Source organism: Cucurbita moschata, unplaced genomic scaffold, assembly GCF_002738365.1.
Source record: "Cucurbita moschata cultivar Rifu unplaced genomic scaffold, Cmos_1.0 Cmo_Scf00068, whole genome shotgun sequence".
Classification (NCBI taxonomy): Eukaryota; Viridiplantae; Streptophyta; class Magnoliopsida; order Cucurbitales; family Cucurbitaceae; genus Cucurbita; species Cucurbita moschata.
The window spans coordinates 576,824-598,361 of NW_019268584.1; the positions used below are offsets into that span (position 1 = coordinate 576,824).

Consider the following 21,538-nt stretch of genomic DNA (forward strand, 5'->3'; position numbering starts at 1 on the left):
GATAAAATAATATGTTATGAATGTAAAAAGCCGGGTCATATAAGTATGAATTGTCCTTTCCTCAAATCATCTAAGATATCCAAGAAGAAAGAAATGAAGACTACTTGGGATGATAGTGATGAAAGTGTAAGTGACAAGAAGTAGCAAATTTTTGCTTCATGTCTCATAGTGATAAACAGGATGAATAAGATGAGGTAATTCTTGAATCTCTTTCTGAATTATTATTATTATTATTATTTATTTTATTTTATTATTTTTTTTTTTTTTAGAAGCAACTCGATTTAGAAAGACTTAGTTCAAAATATCTTATGCTTCAAAAGAATTTAGTAGAGTATCAATGTGTTATTCAGCCTATGAAATTTCGAAAACTATTCAAGTAAGTTATGAAGGAACAAATCAAGTTGAAAAAAAAAATTAACATTCATCATTATGAACTATTTAAAATGGATGCAAATGAATATATAAGTCATATGTTTACTAGATTTACTAATATTCTAAATGCTTTGAAAAATCTTGGAAAAATATATTCTGCTTCCGAAAATGTAAGGAAAATTTTAGATCTCTACATAAAAGTTGGGAAACAAAATGCCTACAATTCAAGAGCGAAAGGATCTCACAAAGCTTTTTTTGGATGAACTTGTTGGTTCTCTCATGACACATGAGATTAGCAAGAAGGAGAACATGGAAGAGGAATCCAAAAAGTATAGCCCTAAAGTCCATCATAGAAGTTGACTCCGACGATGAGGAAGCCCTTGATGAATATGATGTTGCCTACCTCACATAAGTATAAAAGTTTCATCAAAAGGAAAAAACAATTTAAGAAACATTCCACCAACCAAAAAGAGTCAAAAGGTTAAAAGAGTAAAAAGGATAAAATAATATGTTATTAATGTAAAAAGCCGAGTCGTATAAGTACGAATTGTTCTCTCCTCAAATCATCTAAGATATCCAAGAAGAAAGCAATGAAAACTACTTGGGGTGATAGTGATGAAAGTGCAAGTGAATTTTTGCTTCATGGCTCATAGTGACAAAGAGGATGAATAAGATGAGGTAATTCTTGAATCTCTCTCTTATGATGAATTATTAAAGCAATGAAAACTACTTGGGATGATAGTGATGAAAGTGCAAGTGAATTTTTGCTTCATGTCTCATAGTGACAAAGAGGATGAATAAGATGAGGTAATTCTTGAATCTCTTTCTTATGATCAATTATTAAATTTATTTTATTTTAGAAGCAACTTGATTTAGCAAGACTTAGTTCAAAATATCGAAAGAAATATAAGGCTTCAATCATTGAAAATAAATCTTTATTAAATAAATTTTCTTGCTTATGAGAGAATGATCATAATATTGTACAACTTGATGTCCTTGTGAAAATCATGTATTTGATTGTGATGAGAAAAATGATGAATGTTGTACCCTCCAAGTTTTGACACAATGGTCTGACATTCACCTAAGAGATTTGAATTCTTGCAGGGAAATCTCATGTACTTAGCAAGCACACACCTTAACCACTCGGCCAAAGCAACTTTTTTATTTTTGACATGAATCTTGAAGAGATACTAGGCACAACAAAGGTAGATGATTGATGAGGAATCAATTAGAACTTCGAAACCTACACGGTAACTTAGAGCGTTGTAAAGGTTAAGCCTGAACTTCCTATAGACCAAAGGAAAGTCGTGGAAATCTAGTATTAGAAGGAAGCGATAAGAGCCTATAAGTAGGTTCGTTACTAAGTATATTTTTATACTTACCCCTTTATCCTTTTCTAGTTCAGGTACTGTTCAAGATGGGGAGATGCTTAGGAGCTTTACAATCACAGAGGGGTGTTGACCCGGAGTATATGTTAGTTGTATTCGACCTGGCACATCAATTAGTTGTATAAATTTTAGTTTCTGACATCGGTGTTGTATGTCTTTTAAACTGTGCAAAATTTATTTTTTCGTCGCAACTCGATTTGTCGAAACTTTTAAAATAACGATTAATACTTAAAATTCGGTCATGACAGAATACCTCTATGAGATCGTGAGGTAACGGGCCAAAGTGGACAATATCTTTTAGCGGTGGCCTTTGGCTAGTACAAAAGAAATAATCTTTTCGACGACTGAGAGATTCGAAGTCTCGTGGAGAAACTTTATGTACATAGCAGGAACACACCTTAAACACTCAACCAAAGCGACTTTTTTATGTTAGGCATGAATCTCGAGAAGACACTAGGGACAACAAAGGTTGATGATTGATGAGGAATCAATTAGAACTTCGAGACCTACACGGTAGCTTAGAGAACAGTAAAGGGTAAGCCCAAACTTCCTATAAATTAAAGGAAAGTCATGGAAACCTAGTTGAAGAAGGAAGCGAAGAGAGCCTCCAAGTAAGTTTATTATTAAGTATATTTTTATAGTGATCACTTTCTCCTTTTCTAGTTCAGGTATTGTTTAAGGTGGGGATATGCTTGGGAGTTCTACTATCACAGAGGGGTGTCGACCTGGAGTGTATGTTAGTTGTATTGGACCTGAGACATCAATTAGTTGTATAATTTTTGTGGTTCATTTTTAATTATTTTGTATCCCATGTCATTTTTTTTTCTTTTGTAAATAACTTTGAATTTCTCACATAGGTGTTGTATGTCTTCTAAACCGAGCAAAATTTATTTTTTCGTCGAAGCTCGATTTGTCGAAACCTCTAAAATAACCGATAAATACTTAAAAATTCGGTCATGATAGATCCAAAAGCGGTTGGAGTTGGGAATGAAGCATTTCTTATAAGAAGGGTGTGAATTCCTCTATGAGATCGTGAGGTAACGGTTCAAAGGGGACAATATCTTTTAGCAAGCGGCCTCTGGCTAGTACAAACAAAATGAACTGTTCGATGCCTAAGAGATTCAAACTCTCGCGGGGAAACCACATGTCGAAGAGACCCTAGATGATTAATGTGGAATTAATTAGAACTTCGAGACCTACACAGTAGCTTAGAGCGCAGTAAAGTATAGACCAAAGGAAAACATGGAAACCTAGTAGAAGAAGGTAGCGATGAGAGCTTACAAGTAGGTTGGTTCTTAAGTATATTTTTATACTTACCCCTTTCTCCGTTTCTATTTCAGGTACTAGTCAAGGTGGGGAGATGCTCGGGTGCTCTACTATCACAGAGGGGTCTCGACTCGGAGTATCTGTTAGTTTTATTCGATCTGGGACATCAATTAGTTATATAACTTTTTGGGTGGATTTGGAATTCTTTTGTAACCCATGCCTTTTTTCGTTTGTAAATCACTTGAAATTTATGACACGAGTGATGTATGTCTTTTAAAGTGGACAATTTCTTTTAGCGATAGTCTTTGGTTAGTACAAAAAAAAGGAATATTTCCTCGCCTTAGAGATTCAAACTCTCGTAGGGAAACCCCATGTACTTAGCAGGCACATGTCTTAACCACTCGCCCAAAACGACTCTTATTTATTTAGGAAAAAGTCTCGAAGAGGCACTAGGTACAACAAATTTAGATGATTAATGAGGAATCAATTAGAACTTTGAGCCCTACACGGTAGCTTAGAGATCGGTAAAGGGTAAGCCAAAACTTCCTATCGACCAAAGGAATGTCATGGAAACCTAGTAGGAGAAGGACGTTCATTGAAAATATGAAAATATGAATTGTTAATGAAAAGAGATAGACGTTCTAATAGGAAATAATTTATGACAATACTTGTAGCAACTTTGGGGGAGAAATTCAAACGTACTCGAGTTTAGAAAAAAAACGCCACCTAAGGCCAACCAAGTAAGTGACCTTACTATCGGCTCGGTCAGAAGACTTTCCTTATGAATGACGACACGTGCCCAGTGGTCCTTGCACGTGTCATTTATGCTTTATATCATATGATGATGTGATTGTTGTATGATGATGAGACTATGTTATAAGAATGATGTTACACGATACTGTTATATGATGACATTATATGATGATGCATGATGAAGATGATGCATAATAACACGGCAATATAAGATGCATGATGATGACATGAATTAATATGATGTTATTCCATAGTAAGATGATGTGCATATATTAAATGACATCATACATTATGACGACGAGTTTTCTATGAAAGAATCATAATTGATGTTCATGACAAGGAAAGTATGAAAGCAAACTCGTGCACGTTGCCCAATGCGATGTGTGAATAATGTATATGGTTTTGTCCTAAGGATGATTTAAAGATGAAAAACTACAAGGACCTCATGTCTTTGGTGTGTTTACATACATCGGGTTACTTCCCCATTTATGAGGATGAGTACGAACGCGTACACTATGATGATGATGATCATCATGCTTCACATGACACTCGGGAGTTTGCTGACCTCCAGACGTTTGACTACGGACAACTAGCTTGACTATGATGGGTTCAAGAGAGTGCGAAACGCCTGGAGATTCATGCTTGCAATTCTGGGTCGTGTGTGGGGAAGTACTACACATCCAATTTTGTCCGGACTGGAGGCCACCCATACGATGGTTTTAACGTTAGATCCCTAATCATGAGTTGCATGTGGTAGCACTCCAGACCCCAATAGTGAATTAGTTACTGAGTATTTCTTAAAGTAGTCATAGCATGTGCTACTTCTATTTTAGGTAAAGGCAAAACACTCTTGAAAGACTAGTGTGGTTTCTTGAATTCTTTTTCTTTTGATTTTTTTTTTAATTGGTTACAAGATAGGTTGGTCAACAATACTTGAATGACTTTAGCCTGCAAATCTAAACATAATAAATGTAAAAGAACAAACACATTTGTTAAGAAGTATAATCTTGCAACTTTCATTATAAACCTTACATAACCAATGATTAATTAAAAGGTTGCAACTTTCATGACCATAAATGTCACTAGCTAATTGTAACGTATAATCAATCATAAAGACAATTCTCTAAAACTTAAAGAAGAAGAAATACAATAAAACCTCTTTAAATCTAAATAACATATGAGTTTTGTCATCGTTGCTATTTTTTTTCCATTTTAGGTAATATATAAATATACGAGGCCGTGTGACAAGATCATTTCATCTAGTTTTAATTTTCGCTCGTTTCTTTATATCCCATGTCTTTACATATCATGAAGATTTTGAAAGATTAGATATGCTTGATATATATATATATATTTTTTTAATATGAACTTTAGTTTGTTGCCAAAAGTAGATGTCAGGTATGTATTTGTAGCCGATACCAATTATCATCATGCTCACATTGTCTTACTCGTGATTCGAAATTAGAAGAAAAAAAGCATGGTTGTAGTAAAAGTTTTGAAATTTTCTCATTTTGGATTTTTTTTTCATGTTTTGTAGAAGAGACATGGTGTTTTACAATTCTTTAGTATTTCGTATAATTTTTTTTAACAATAGTGTTGTTTCAGAATTCTAGAGTACAGCTTTTGAAGCTAAAAATTTTATTCAAGTTTTTGTTTTCCAAAATTTGTAGGCAATGAGGATTTCTATTTATTAAATCTATGTTAATTTGTCAAAATATTTGTGCTATTAGCTATAAACAAAGCAAAATTATGCAAGAACCTCTTGAACTTGTTTTTGTAATATGGTTTCTAATAGAGAAACTTGAAATTGTTGGCCGTCATTAATTATTTGATCACTTCTGATGTTCACAATTGCAATCAATCTTGAAAACTGCAATTTATAGAACAATGCATTGAACTCGAAGGAAAGATAAGTTTATAATTTTATTGATAATTTCATATCTTTTACAAAGAAATGAATTGAAGTTTAAACAAAATGAAAGGGCACAACAAACAACTTATTTTTGGAGAGGTTGGAATGCATACTCCATATTTAAATCCTTTTCTAAAGTATAACTGTATGCATTTATCGTTTTCCGCTTTTGCTGTCGTTTGGACAAACTTCATTACAAGTTAATGAAAGTGAAGTTCCCTCTTTCACCTCTGTATCTGCATCAATCGAATTAAACAAAAAGTTAGGGCCTCATAAAATTGAAAGAGAGAAAGAGAGGGAGTAAGGGAGCAATTAGGGATAATAGAGAGGGTACGAGAGAAAACTAAAAGCGAAAGCATGGCCATTGTAGCGACAGAAATCAAGAGAAATTTGTGCTTCTTCATCCTTAACTTCAAAAACTATATATTTAATTTTCTTTGACGGTGTGATTTTATTCAAAATAGCTTCTGTAATAACCTAAAAAATATAGGTATATACAGGTAAATAAATAAAGAAATAAGAAAGATTACCTTTATTAGAAAAATAACATTTCTTGGTTAACCTCTCTTCCCTTTCTCCAATTATCTATCCTTAACCAACCCCTCTACCCTATAATATTACAGTTGTTGCAAAAAGAAACAAAAACAAAAAATGTCAATTTGAGAAAAAACCAAAATAGTGATTTACTTGAACAAATACCTTAAATTCGTTGTTAAGGTATACATTACATCTTCTTTTTCTTTTATCCTAATTTCATTGTTTGGAGATCACATTCAACCATCCAATTATATCTACAATTTTCTCTAAATTTTTACAATTATTTAGTTTGAGTTACAAATTAAATGCTAACAATTTTACCTGATTTGGAGTAAATGAATAGGCAAAAAAATGGATTAAAAATTGTCCAATAACATATGTGAACAGAATTAAATTGTCAACGGAATTAAAAGATAAAAAAAAGAACAAAAAAAAAAAAAAGAATAGAGAGACAAGGGTGACGATGATTTGAAAGTAACAATCTATTAAAAATTTAACAATGATACATGTGAACATAATGGAGAATAAATACGAGAAAAAAAAAAGGAATATTATTACTTCCTAAGTACAGATGACTATAAGATCTAGTCACTCACGAGTAATTTCCTCAAGCATGCATGTAATACCAAGGGCACCCTACAATTATTACTTCCTAATTTCGTGTGGTTACTTACATGTCTATCGCGTGTCTTTCAAACTTGATTTATAGTTGTAAAGGAGTCCAAAATTACAAATTCTCTTTGCAGGCACCTATTTCACAGTAAAATAGGATTAACATTGGAGTCGGGACGAAAAACTGGCAAATCGAGCGAAAAACGGATGAAAGTAGGTGGTCCACGCGCGGGCAGGGCGCACTTTGAACCTCAGCAGATGCAGACTTACCCTTCAAATTTTTTGGGTGTGACACGTGGCATGCAGGGATTGTCGATAGGATTCGAGTTGGACCACGGGTCACCAGATCGCTTCCTGGCGTGTGGGTCGATTTCTAATTCAGGTATTCGGGTCGGCAGTTGGATGCGTGTTAGCTCACGGCGTCGGGTGCGTCCCTCCATAGTGTGTTTGACGCGTGTCCTCCTTGTTGCCGGATGCGTCTTCCATCGGCAATGGCCTTAATTCATCAAATTTTCCAGATTCCGGTCAAATAGCATTTCACCTATTTGTTTTGATTTTTTCTATTTTCCAATCCGTAACTCAAATTAACTCGATTCCTTCATGAGAATTCAAGATCTCAAGTCCACCTATCCAAATCTATTATTCTTGCATTTTATTGATATTCACAAAGCTTAATAAATGAGATCGAAAATCAAGAAAAGCTCAGTTCGTTAACGAAGTTGGATGATTCTCAATTTCGCTTTCCGACACGATTGTTGGGCGTGTTTCCTCCGAGAACTTGCAAGAATCCTCATCTAAGGTATTGTAACTTGAGCATAAACTCTTATGGCTTTATATTATGTTTCCTCAAAATGCTCCGTACCAATGGAAATAGTGTCCTTCACTTATATACCCATGATCTTCCCCTTAATTAGCCAACATGGGACTCCAACAATTCATAAGTGACTTACTTGATATTCTTAATGCTCAAGATTTTTCCAAACCTTTATTTTATATGGCCAAGAACATTTTGGATGACTCATGATTCTTTCTGTGGAGTCTATGAAATCTTAACCAAGTAAGTGACATTAATATCGGCTCAGTCGGAAGACTTGACTTATTATAATGACACGTGCCCAGTGGTCCTTGCTCGTGTCATTTATGCTTTAAATTATATGATCATGTGACTATGTTATATGATGATGTAAGTATGTTGTATGATGATGAGAGTATGTTGTAGGAATGATGTTACGCGATGAGGTTATATGATGACATTATATGATGATGAGACTCTGTTATAAGAAGGATGTTACGTAGTGATGTTATAAGATGACATTATATGATGATGACATGACGATGATGATACATGATAACATGACAATATAAGATGCATGATGATGACATGACTTAATATGAAGTTATTCCATGGTAAGATTGTGCATGTACTAAATGTCATGATACATTATGACGACAGGTTTTCTAAGACCCAACCCTAATTGATGTTAATAATGAGGAAAGTATGAAAGCCAACGCATGCATGTTGCCTATTGTGATTTGTGAATAATGTATAAAGTTGTGTTTTAAGGATGATTTAAATATGAAAAACTATAGGGACCTTATGCATTTTGTGTGTTTATATACATCGGGTTACTTCCCCATTTACGATGATGAGTACGAATGCATACACTATGATGATAATCATCATGCTACACATGACACTTGGGGGTTTGCTAACCTCCAGACGTCTGACTACAGACAACTAGCCCCACTATGATGGGTCTAAGGGGGTGCAAAACGCCAAGGGATTCATGTTTGTTGTTGGTCGTGTGTAGGGAAATACTACACATCCAATTTTGTCCGGACTAGAGGCCACCCCTATGAAGGTTTTAACGTTAGATCCCTACTGAATTGCAGGTGGGGTCACTTGCTGATTATTTCTTAAAGTACTCGACTCATGTTCTACTTCTATTTTGGGTAAAGGCAAGACACCTTGTATGGTTGAGTGTTGTTTTCTTACTTTTTTTTCTTTTTTTTTTAATTGGTTCCAAAATAGTTTGATTAAAACTACTCAAATGAATTTAGCATGCAAATCAAAACACAAGAAATGCACACGAACAAAATCATGGCTAAAGAAGTATTATAGGCAACTTTCATTATAATGTCAAAAAATCTTCGTACTAAACATGAATAACTATTTATGGCCTTGAAAATAAATTTTACAGTAACCTATGGTTAATTAAAAGGTTGTAACTTTCATTCATGGTCATCAATACCATAATCTCCACTAGCTAAGTGTGTATAATCATAAAGAAAAAAATATATATATATACAATAAAACTTCGTTGGATTTTTTCACCCCCCATAAAATGTTTGTGGCATGATTAAGACAACTTATTTTATATCAGTAACTAAACATATTACATATAAATAGGACTTTGCATGCATTCAATATCTTGGTTTGTAAACATGAGTCTAGTTTCAACTCTTAGGTATGGCTACATTGTGAGTATATAGTCACCCTTACTAATTTTTCCCCATTTTAGATGATGCATAAAGATATGAGACCGTGTTACTAGAGCATTTCATCTAATTTTAATTTTTGTTTGTTTCTTTTTATCCCATATTTTTAAATATCATGGAGGTTTTGAAAGACTAGATATGCTACAAGTATTATTGAAAATATGAACCGTTAGAAATATGAATTGTTAACGAAAAGAGATGGACGTTCTATTAGGAAACAATTTCCCATGATACTTGTAGCAACTTTGTGAGAGAAATTGAAACATACTCGAGTTTAGGAAAAATGCCAGCTAAGGCCAATCAAGTAAGTGACCTTACTATCGGCTCGGTCAGAAGACTTGTCTTATGTATGAAGACACGTGCCCAGTGGTCCTTGCACGTGTCATTTATGCGTTATATTATATGATGATGTGGCTGTACTATATGATGATGAGACTATGTTATAAGAATGATGTGACGCAATGATATTATATGATGATGCATGATGATGATGTATAGGAAATTTCTAAAGTGCCCAATTGTAACCTATCTTGAGTAGTGAAATTCAATTGCAATACCAGCCTAGAAACAAGAATTAAAGGAAATTTATATCAGCTCAATTCTAAAGATTATTCGCTCCTTGATTTTGGTCGTTAAGATAGAGTTAATTGCACAATGAGATTGGAAGAAACTTCATCCGTCAGAGGCTCATAAAAGGGCTCCTAAACTATTTATTGGCTTAAAAAACCATGTAGCGCCTCCCCAGATTTGGAATTGAGATTTGACAACTAATTACCCCAACATTTCCCTATGATAGGATCATGTTACCTACTTCTTACTTTTAAGAGCTAAGACTATCCCCACAAACCTATACTAATCTTTTTAGCATCATTTATCTTTACTCATGTTTCCTAATAAATTCACAGTAGGTCACCGAATATAAAGTTGCTTCGAGTAAAACATACTTATTTTGAAGTTCTTATGATTGAGCCACCATAAAAGAAGACCCTGGTTGGTATTTTGATAGTATAGATAGTAACTTCCTAAATCATTATAAAAAAGTTATGGAACCTAAATCACCAAAATCTCATGGATTTAGAAAAAAATTAAGTCTAAAAAATCAAAACTACTACCTCTCGATCATTCTCAATTCTTGATGCGTTTTGATGATTCACTTGTTCAATCTCCACGTGATTTTGAGTAATTTTCATAAAGGAACCACAGATAAAAAATGACTCCAAATGGTCGGGTGCTTTCTCCTTCCTCTTCTTTCTTAAATTTTACTTTATTCTTCACTAACTGCTAATTAATTCAATTACAAATAATTAATTAAGGAAATGAGTTAAAATGTCGAAAATACCCTCTAGAGTTACAACATTTTTTTCCCCAGACTCTAAACAAAATCCCACTTAAAATAAAGTCTAAATATTAGTTCTGGTTAGGGTTTTTGTGCTACAAAGATATTTTAGGTTTGTGTGTATCTTCTAAAACGTATGAACAAAATTTTTCTTGTAGAGTCAATAATTTTTCTTGATTCTTATCTCATTAGATTCATCTTGATGAGCACTATAATTATCGATATTTCATTTTAGCTTGGCAATGATCCTTTGTTCCTTGGCAATGTTCATTTATTCCTTTTGGTTTTTCTTTTCCTCCTAGTTTTTGGATCAATTTCATTTTAGCTAAGTTGTAATGGATTCTTGCATAATAAATTCCTAGAAAACATGTCAATAATTTTGCCAACTTTATTTATTTATTTATATATATATATATATATATATATATATATATATATATTATGATTATTGATATTTCTCTAACCTCAAAATTGAAAATAAAGTCAAAGATTAGAGTAAACATGTCAATAATTTTGATATTAACTTTCAAATCCAAATGTCGAAATTTCTACAACATCTAGATCATTCTCCATTGTTAATTTCTAATGTTAAATCAACGTCAAATTAACATATGCATGAGACTTATACGGTTGATGGAGGTGAAGGTTTGAGAACAAGACTTAATGCTTTTCTATCCATCCGTTTCTCGTTGTGTTCAAACTTTGCTGCTTGTGACCCCCAAATGGTCAATAGACTATTCTAAATCTTACGACAATTTTTTTCAAGATAAATGAAAATGTAGAATATTTGCATAAAGATGAGAGTCAATATTTTGTTTACTTGGAAGAAATATCTCTCCAAAAGCACAAAATTTTATGGATTAAATTGACAAACATCAAAAGATATGGATAGATTTACTGAGCTTGCTAATTTTGTTAGCCTAGTTTAGCTATGTAATAAAATTTTGTGCCTCCAGATCTTTTTGCCCGCCATAACCTACCTCTGAAGCCTTTTAAGCCCCCTATCTCCCTTATTTTTTTTTCCCTCGTGGGTTTCATCGACATTGGGTGACTATCCATTTCCGGTGTTTGAGTGAGATTGCTACTTCTTGGGTTTTCTTTCTTTTTAAATATTTGTTTGTTCCCTTTGTTTGTAATTTATGTCTGTCAACGTAGGTTTTGTTTTCTTCAAACATTTGGGGTATGTAGAATTCTTACTTTATGTGTTTTTTTTAACTTAATTAAGATTTTAATTTTTGTTAATGTGCTTTTTGAAGTTAAAAAAATGATTTACGTGTTCAACCAATAAGTTCAAAAATATTTGTGAGATTAAAATATGATCTTGGTGCTAGTTATGTGATTGAAGTTTGATCTGGAGCTTATTATTTGTTTAAATTTTGCAACAAACCAATATAGGTACTCTCAATATGCTTCAAAGACCTTAAGAATTTTCGGTCAAAATTACATTTACATTCTTTTTCAATTACTCGAAGCTACCCCTAAAACGAACTACAAATTATAACACAATTCAAAGGTTTTGATTCAGTAGAGATTATTTGACGATAATATTACCGACAATGCTTGACGAAGACTAGGTAACAATGTCAAGAATAGCTACTCCTAAAAAGAACTAAAAACTATAACACAATTAAAGGGTTTTGATTCAATAGAATTGGTTTGATGATAATATTACCGACAATGCTTGATTAAGACTAGGTAACAATGTCAAGAATCACGAACCTCCATAATAATATGATATTTTACACTTTGAACTTTGAGTGTAATACTAGAGAGAGATTTCTACACCCTTATAAAGAGTGTTTCATTTCCATTGCTAAAACAAAATAAAAGACGAACAAGTAATAGTACCTGAAAGTAGTGAGTATGACAGACTTTTCCGTCATATTAGGAATGGATTGTCTAGCCGAGAATTATGCCAGCATAGATTGTCACAAGAAGGAGGTAGTATTCCCACTGCCAACTGAATCCAATTTTAAGTTTAAGGGAACGTATACGGGGGCCATCCAAAAATAGTGTCGATAATGAAAGCAAGAAAACTAGTACAGCAAGGAGGGTGGGTCATATTCACTTGTTCAGCGGACGTAAAAGTGAAAGAAAAGATCATGGACAGAGTATCTATAGTAAAGAAAATCTCAGATGTCTTTTTGGAGGATTTACTAACCGTCCCTCCTACCCGAGTCGTAGATTTTAGGATAAAACTTGAACCAGGAACTAGAGACATTTCAAAAGCCCGGTACTGTATGGCACAAGTATAATTAAAAGAACCTAAGGTACAGTTACAAGACCTGTTCAATAAAGGATTCATATTCCCTAGTATATCCCTCTAGGGTGCGTCGATGCTGTTTGTGACAAAGAAAGATAGCTCGATGCGCCTTTATATTGATGATAGGGAGTGAAATAAGAAAACAATAAAGAATAAGTATCCACTTCCTCGCATCAAAGATTTGTTCGATCAGCTCCGAGAGACGATGGTATTTTCAAAGATAGATCTTCGATTAGGCTATCACCAGATTAAGATCAAAGAAGGGTATGTACTGAAGACAACCTTTCGAACAAGGTACGACCACTATGAGTTTGTAGTGACTTCGTTTGGCCTCATAAATGCCCTAACTCTGTTCATAGATTTAATGCCTGTAGTCTTCAAGGAGTGTATAGACACATTTTTATGGTGTTCATACACGAAATTCTAGTATAATCAAGAATAGATCAAGAGCACCAAGAAGACCATCGAAAAGTACTAACCCTCTTAAGAGATAATAGTTTTTATGCCTAATTCTTAAAATACGAATTTTGGCTACAACAAGTCTCATTCTCTAGACACGTTTTTATCAAAAGATGAAATTTTAGTAGACTCCACCAAGATTGAAGTTGTCACTAAGTGGGAGTGCCCAATTATAGTTATAGAGGTACAAAGCTTTCTAGGGTTAAAAATAGAGGTTAGTGTCAGCTCTAGTGCACCCAGAACCAGAAAATTAAGAGGGGAACGTGATATACAACGATATCTCCAACAAGGGACTAGGATGTGTATTGATGTAACATGGTAAGGTTGTTGTGTATGTGTTCCATTTATTGAAAGAGTATGAGAAGAACTATCCCACCATGACATAGAATTGATCGTAGTAGTGTTTGCATTAAAGATTTGGCGACACTACCTGTATGGAGAAAAGACCCAGATCTGCAACGACCACAAGAGCCTAACATGCTTCTTCACCAAGAAAGAACTAAACATGAAGCAACAAAGATGGTTAGAGTTGGTGAACGATTAAGATATAGACATCCAGTACCACCTTTGAAAGACAAACATGGTCGCAGATGTCTTAAGTCGTAAAAAGCATGGTTAGAGTCACGAGTACATGCAGTTTTTGAAATGAGATGACATAGTTGTAGTAACTGAGGAGGTTATAGCATAGATTTCTCGGCTCACAGTGTTGCCCGACTTCCAACAGTATATTATCAACTCCCAACAAGAGGCCCTAACCTAAATAAGATATTGAGTCAGCTCACAACGGGTCTAGCAGATAGTTTTTCCAAAACATCATATGGTGAAATGCTATGTCAAGGACGGCTGTGTCCCAGTGATGGAGGTATTAAGAAACGAAAAATTAACTGAGGCACGCAACTTTCTATTCTATGTACATCTACGTGGCACCAAAATGTACAAAGAGAAACAACACTTTTGGTGGCCAAATATGAAAAAGGATATAATAGCTTCAAGGCAACCATTGAGATGACACCATTCGAAAATGTATATGGAAAATGGTGTAGATCTAAGTTATGCTTGAATTAAGTGGGCGATAGGGAGTTAGTGGGACCTAAGTTAGCCTGGGTCACTAATAAGGTTGTACAAAAAAAAAAAATGTGAAAGAATACTCATGAATTTGTGAAAGAGATGTCACGCACACTAATGTTTCTTTTGAGAGTGGAGAGACAAAGAACACTGAGTTTATCTTAAAAAAAAACCTTCTTTTATTACTTCTGAGAGTGGAAAGACAAAGAACACTGAGTTTATCTTAAAAAAACCTTCTTTTATTACTTCTCTGTTCTTTTCTTTTTCCCTGCTCTGACTTTACAAAAGAAAAACAACTTATTTAAAAGTTTTTCTAAATCTAATTATAGCTATGAGAATGACACCCAGCCACTATTCCTACAGAGGTTGTTGGCCTTTTCTTTCACCACTCACTTTCCAATTTAAAATCTACTAACAAATTAACTAAAAATGTCATTTAATGTTCATTTAATGTCATTTAAGGTTTGAATGTTCATGTTGGCACACAGGTTTGTGTAGTGGATCATGAGTTGGGTCGGGTTCTATGTATTTTGGCTTGAATGTGAGTTTTTGGGCCAAGCACAGAGGAAGTAGACTACTAGACTAGACTGGAATGGTTGTTGGAGGGTATCTGATTGCATTGTTGGGCCAAGGCTTTGTATTTTAGGTTACTTGACCAAACTAGGTATGACGTTGCTTGGTTGGAATGAGGTTGCGGGTATTCGAGTTTGGGTCCGACTAGGTGGATTTTGTCTTCTCCACCTGTTTTCACGCATTTTCCTTTCTTCATTGCTCCGTCTCAAAACTCGTTGTCTACATCATGTTCCTTCTCCTTCTTTCTCATGGTGTTAACTGTCTTTGTACGTTGGAACCTACCCCTCTATCTCACTAGTGTTGTGTTCGTCCAAGAGAAACAAAAATGACCATTTGTCTTCCCCTTCATTCTTTGTGTGCATTACACCTTTACTTTTCTTACAAGTACGCTCTGGGCAAGCTAAGTCTTACAAGTATGCTCTGGGCAAGCTAAGTCCTTACTTCATCGGAAACTTCAAAATTCTAGAACAAATTGATCTGGTAGCGTATAAATTGGCCTTACCACTCTCACTCTCAAGCGTCCACGATGTATTCCACATGTCCATGATAAGAAAACATATGACGAACCCTACTCACATGCTAGGCTACAAGCCACTAAAGATGGATGAAGACTTCGAGTTATGAATAAGAATCCTGGCCCATGAATTAAAAGCCTTGTGTAACATAAATGTAGAAATGTTTGATCCTCTCTCAAACTGATGTGAGATCTCACAATCCACTCACCCCCTTGGGGACCAGCGTCCTCGTTGGTACACTGCTCGATGACTAGCTCTGATACCATTTGTAATAGCTCAAGCCCACCGCAAGCTGTTGTTTTATACTTTAACCCATTACGTATCGCCATCAGCCTCGCAGTTTTAAAACGCGTCTACTGGGCAGGGATTTCCACAACCTTATAAAAAATGGTTCATTTTGGCCCATTACATATCACTGTCAGCCTAACAATTTTAAAATGCGCCACGAGAGAGTTGTATCCACATTCTTGTAAAGAATACTTCATTCCCCTCTCCAACCATTGTGGGATCTCACAAAAAGCAGTTAGGTTTCCACATGATTTTTGAAACTTAAATACAATAAGGTAAAGTTGAAATGAGTACAATCCAATAAAAGTTAGTGTGGCATGGAGAACGTGTTCGAAGTACAATTCATGAAATTCAATAAAAGTTAGTGTTCAAGTTTAATAACAAATGGAGAGCGTGTTTATAGTACAATCCTGTAAAAGTTAGTACTGTTCAAGTTAAATAACAGATGGAGAACGTGTTGAGAGTACAATTCAGTTAAAAAATAAAAAATAAATAGATGTATATCGACCAATAGTCAACAATAAAGAACTAAAGAGGAAACGTAGAAATTCAAAATAAACAGATGACTTGACCAGACGACCCCCTCTAAGATTGCACAATTCTCGAGTAGCGATTCTTACTTCGACGAATAGTCAACAAACAATGAAAAATGAAATGTAGAATTTCTAAATAAATTAAAAATACACATAAATATAGAATTCTTACCTCAACCAATAATCAACAAACAACTAAAAAAGAAAGGTAGAATTTCAAACAAATATGGAGCACCCCTTCTTACCTTACCAATATTCAACAAATAACTAAAAAAGAAATGTAGAAATTCAAGATAAATTAAAAAAAAAAACAGACGACTGGATGCCTTGCACGATCCCCTCTATGATTACATAGTTCTTGAGCAATGCTTCTTACCTCGACCAATAGTCAACAAACTACTAAAAAAGAAATGTAAATATTCCAAATATACCAACGAATGTATGCAAGCAAACGATTAAATGCCTTGGGACAATATCCTCTATCACCGCACAGTTCTCGAGCAATGCTTCTATAATACCCGCTCATCGATAGCTCAATTCACATAAGTTACCACTCACATAAACATTTTGCTTCGAAAAAAAGTTATAGAACAAAACATTCTCATACATGACAAGTAAAACATGTGAATCAAGTACTTTTTACAACACAAAATAATCAAGGTAAGTTTTCAACAACAAAAACACATGTACTTAAACCAGACTTGGAAAAGGATTCCTTGTCATCTCTAGCTTGCTATCCTCAGTTGGCCTGCAACTTCTTTATTTGACTAGAAAAGTTAAAATAATCTTGATGAGTAATTCATTTATTCAATAAGTAGCTAACTTGTCATTCACAAGTTTAGTACTTATCTTTTTAGTTGTTCTTGAGTTTTATTAAATCTCGATTCCTCGATTCCTATTTTCTTTTCCTAGGATCATTTGTAGGTTAGTGATGTATTTCAACTACCTCTAACTTAGGTTATTTTTATATGGTTATTTAGGATTTTTGGACACATATACAAGACTTGCTCTCGATCAATTACGGCCCATCTACTAATTTTTTTAGCAGCATGTAACATCATATATACCAAAGGTCAGAAATATTTATTGTTCCTAACTTAACACACAGCATGTTGGTTAGGAACTCTGCGAGAATTAATAGACTACAATACTCATATTCTAAATCTTGTGATAATTTGTTTTGCGATAAATGAAAATGTAGTAAAGATGAGAATCAATATTTGATTTACCATAGAAGAAATATCTCTCCAAAAGAACAAAATTTTATGGAAAAGGCCAACTAAATTGACAAGCATCGAAAGACATTGATAGATTTCCCGACGCTTGCTAATTTTTTTAGCCAATGTATGCTACGTGACAAAATTTAGTGCATCTAGAGACATTTTTGCCCGCCATAATCTAACATTTCAAGCCTCCAAAGCCCCCTCGTCTCTCTTATATTTCTTCTTCCCCATTTGCTTCCCTACTCCTTTATTGGCATCCGCGCTACTTTTTTGGTTCTCTCTTTTTAAATATATTTTGGTTCCCTTTTGTTCATAGATTATGTTCATAGATTATGTCATGAGCTTAGGTTCATTTGGGGTATGCACAAACCTAAAAGACTTCAATTTCGTTTTAACACTCTAGAAAACAATATAGCTAGTGTCAATATGCTTCAAACTCTTTAAAAGGGATACCTAAAAAAAATTCGACTCGAAGATGCATTTACATTTTATTTCAATGACTAGAAGCTACACCTAAAAAATTACAGGTTTTTATTCAATAGAAAAAGTTCTATTTTTTGAACGTTGTAGTTAATAGTCACACATTCTAACCAACTAAGCTATTACAACTAATCATTTGTAAAAGACCAAGCTCATCACTAGTAGATATATTCTGGGTTGGCTCGTTACGTACTACGGTGGTTTCCACACTCTTAGTACGAATTTTTTATCCCCTCTCCAACGAATGTGGGATATCACAATCCACCCTCCTTCGGGGTCCAGTGTTGCAACCCTAGTCCTCAGAGTTATCCATTGCTTAATTTCTTAATGGTATATTTCTTAATTTCATCTTAAGCAAATTGAATGCATTTTCCTGCATTTCCTCCTTTAAAAACAACATTTTTTTCACTAAATCATTTCATGGGTAGCTATGGTGCTAAAATATTTTAAATCTCTTATAGAAGCTAGCTAACCCATGAAAACTCTAAACTTCACTTGCATTTTTTTGTGATAGGCAAATCGCTAATGACTTTAACTTTCTCTTTATCTACTTCTACTCTACTTTTACTGACTATGAAACCGAGGACGTGAACTTTTTACCTGCAAAAACTACACATATTAAAGTTAGAATGACATTTGTCCTTTCTATGTGTAATCAAAACTAACTTAACATGCTCCACATGATCAAGCAAAGTCTTCAAATAAATTAAAAAATCATCAATATGCACAGCACGTTTTCCCAAATATTGTCTCAAAACGTGATTTATTAAGGGCATAAATGTACTAGGAGCATTAGATAACCCAAATGGCATAACAAACCATTCATATAATCCAAACTTAATTTTGAAAATTGTTTTCTCTTCATCTCTTACATGCATTCTAATTTGATGATATTCAGATTTCATACTTGGACTAGTTCCATAAATTTAGCTGAGTTCATTAAATGCAACTTAAACTGCATTTAATGCATCTCTTTCTTGAAGCTCCACTTCGCACAACATATAAGAAAGGTCTCCAACGCCTTATAGAATTTTCTTTGATGAGCTCACCATAGCTTGAATATAAGTGTACAAGGTTTCTTGTACCTTCTTGGCTGTTGTCCTTGTAACTGGACCTTGAGGTATGGAAATTCCTTGGGCGTGGTTCATATCACCGGACAATATCTTTTAGCGGTGGCCTTTGGCTAGTAAAAAAAAACAAAAAACTTTTCGTCGCCTAAAAGATTCAAGCTCTCTTAGGAAACCCCATGTACTTAGCAAGCACACACCTTAAACCCTCGACCAAAGCAACTTTTTTATTTTAGGCATGAATCTCGAAGAGACATTAGGGACAACAGAGGTAGATGATTGATGAGGAATCAATAAGAACTTCGAGATTAAACAGTAACTTAGATCACAGTAAAGGGTAAGCCCGAACTTCCTATAGACCAAAGGAAAGGAATGGAAACCTAGTAGGGAAGAAGTGAGTGCCTACAAGTAAGTTGGTTACTAAGTATATTTTTATACTTACCACTTTCTTCTTTAAGAGTTCAGGTACTATTCAAGGTGAGGAGATGCTCGGGAGCTCTACTATCACAGAGGGGTGTCAACCCAGAGTGTATGTTAGTTGTATTCGACCTGGGACATCAATTAGTTGTATAATTTTTGGGGTTCATCTTTAATTGTTTTGTATCCCATGTCCTTTTTTTTCCTTTTGTAAATAACTTTAAATGAATATCATAGGTGTTGTATGTCTTTTAAATTGAGCAAAATTTATCTTTCGTCGTAGTTTGATTTGTCGAAACCTCTAAAATAACCAATAAATACTTAAAATTCAGTCATGACAGATCCAACCATGGTTGGAGTTGGGAATGAAGCATTTCTTATAATAAGGGTGTGAATTCTTCTATGAGATCATGAGGTAACATGCCAAAGCGGACAATATCTTTTAGCGGCAGTCTTTGGCTAGTAAAAAAAAATGAACTAAAGCGAACAATATCTTTTAGCGGCAGTCTTTGGCTAGTAAAAAAAAAAAGAACTGATCAACGCCTAAGAGATTCAAGCTCATGCGGGGAGACACCATGTACATAGCAGGCACACACCTCAACCACTCGCCCAAAGCAACTTTTTTTTCAGGAACGAAATTCGAAGAGACCTTAGGGAAAGCTAAGGTAGATGATTAATGAGGAATCAATTAGAACTTCAAGACTTACACGGTAGCTTAGAGTGTAGTAAAGGGTAAGCTCGAACTTCCTATAGACCAAAGGAAAGTCTTAGAAATCTAGCATTAAAAGGAAGCGATGAGAGCCTACAAATAGATTGATTACTAAGTATATTTTTATACAAACCCCTCTCTACCTTTTCTAGTTCAGGTATTTTTCAAGGTAGGGAGACGCTCAAGAGCTCTACTATCACAGAGGAGTGTCGACCCGAGGTGTATTGTAGTTGTATTCGACTTAAGACATCAATTAGTAGTATATTTCTTTTGTAAATAACTTTGAATTTCTGACATAGGTTTTGTATTGCTTTTAAAGCAAAATTTATTTTTATTCCTAGTTCAATTTGTCGAAACATCTAAAATTTGGTCATGACATATCCAAAATCGGCTAGAGAGTGGAATAAAGCATTCCTTCTAATAAGGGTGTGAATACCTCTATGAGATTGTGAGGTAACGAGACAAAGCTGACAATATCCTTTAGCAGTGACCTTTGGCTAGTACAAAAAAAAAAGAAAAAAAGCTTTTCATCACCTAAGAGATTTGAACTCTTAGGGGGAAACCCCATGTACTTAGCAGCCACACGCCTTACCCACTCGGCCAAAGCAACTTTTTTATTTTTGGCACCAATCATGAAGAGGCACTAGAGACAACAAAGGTAGATGATTGATGAGGAATCAATTAGAACTTTGTGACCTACATGGTAGCTTAGAGTGCAATAAAGGTTAAGCCCTAACTTCTTATAGACCAAAGGAAAGTCGTGTAAACCTAGTATTAGAAGAAAGCAATGAGAGCCTACAAGTAGGTTAGTTACTAACTATATTTTTATACATACCCCTTTCTTCTTTTCTAGTTCAGTTACTTTGTGGGGAGATGCTCGAGCGCTCTACTATCACACAGGTGTGCGACCCGAAGTGTGTTGTAGTTGTATTCGACCTGGGACATCAAATAGTTGTAAAATTTTTTGGGTTCATTTTGAATTTGTTCTGTATCCCATGCCATTTTTATCTTCTGTAAATAACTTTGAATTTCTAACATAGGTGTTGTAGGTCTTACACAGTGGAAATTTTATTTTTTTGTTGAAGTTCGATTTGTCGAATTCTCTAAAATTTGGTCATGACAGATAGAATAGGTTGGAGAGCAGAATGAAGCATTTCCTATAATAACGGTGCAAATACCTCTGTGAGATCGTGAGGTAATGGGCCAAAGCGGACAATATCTTTAGTGGTGGCCATAGGCTAGTACAAAAAAAAAAAAAAAAAAAAAAAAAA

The 21,538-nt window shown here is 34.5% G+C and overlaps 1 protein-coding gene across 1 annotated transcript in view; it reads left to right on the plus strand.

Annotated features, from left to right (window-relative positions):
- The window catches only part of LOC111437896, a 75,405-nt gene that overhangs the window by 51,268 nt on the left and 2,599 nt on the right, over positions 1-21,538 (plus strand). The gene's annotated exons all lie outside the window — the stretch shown is intronic.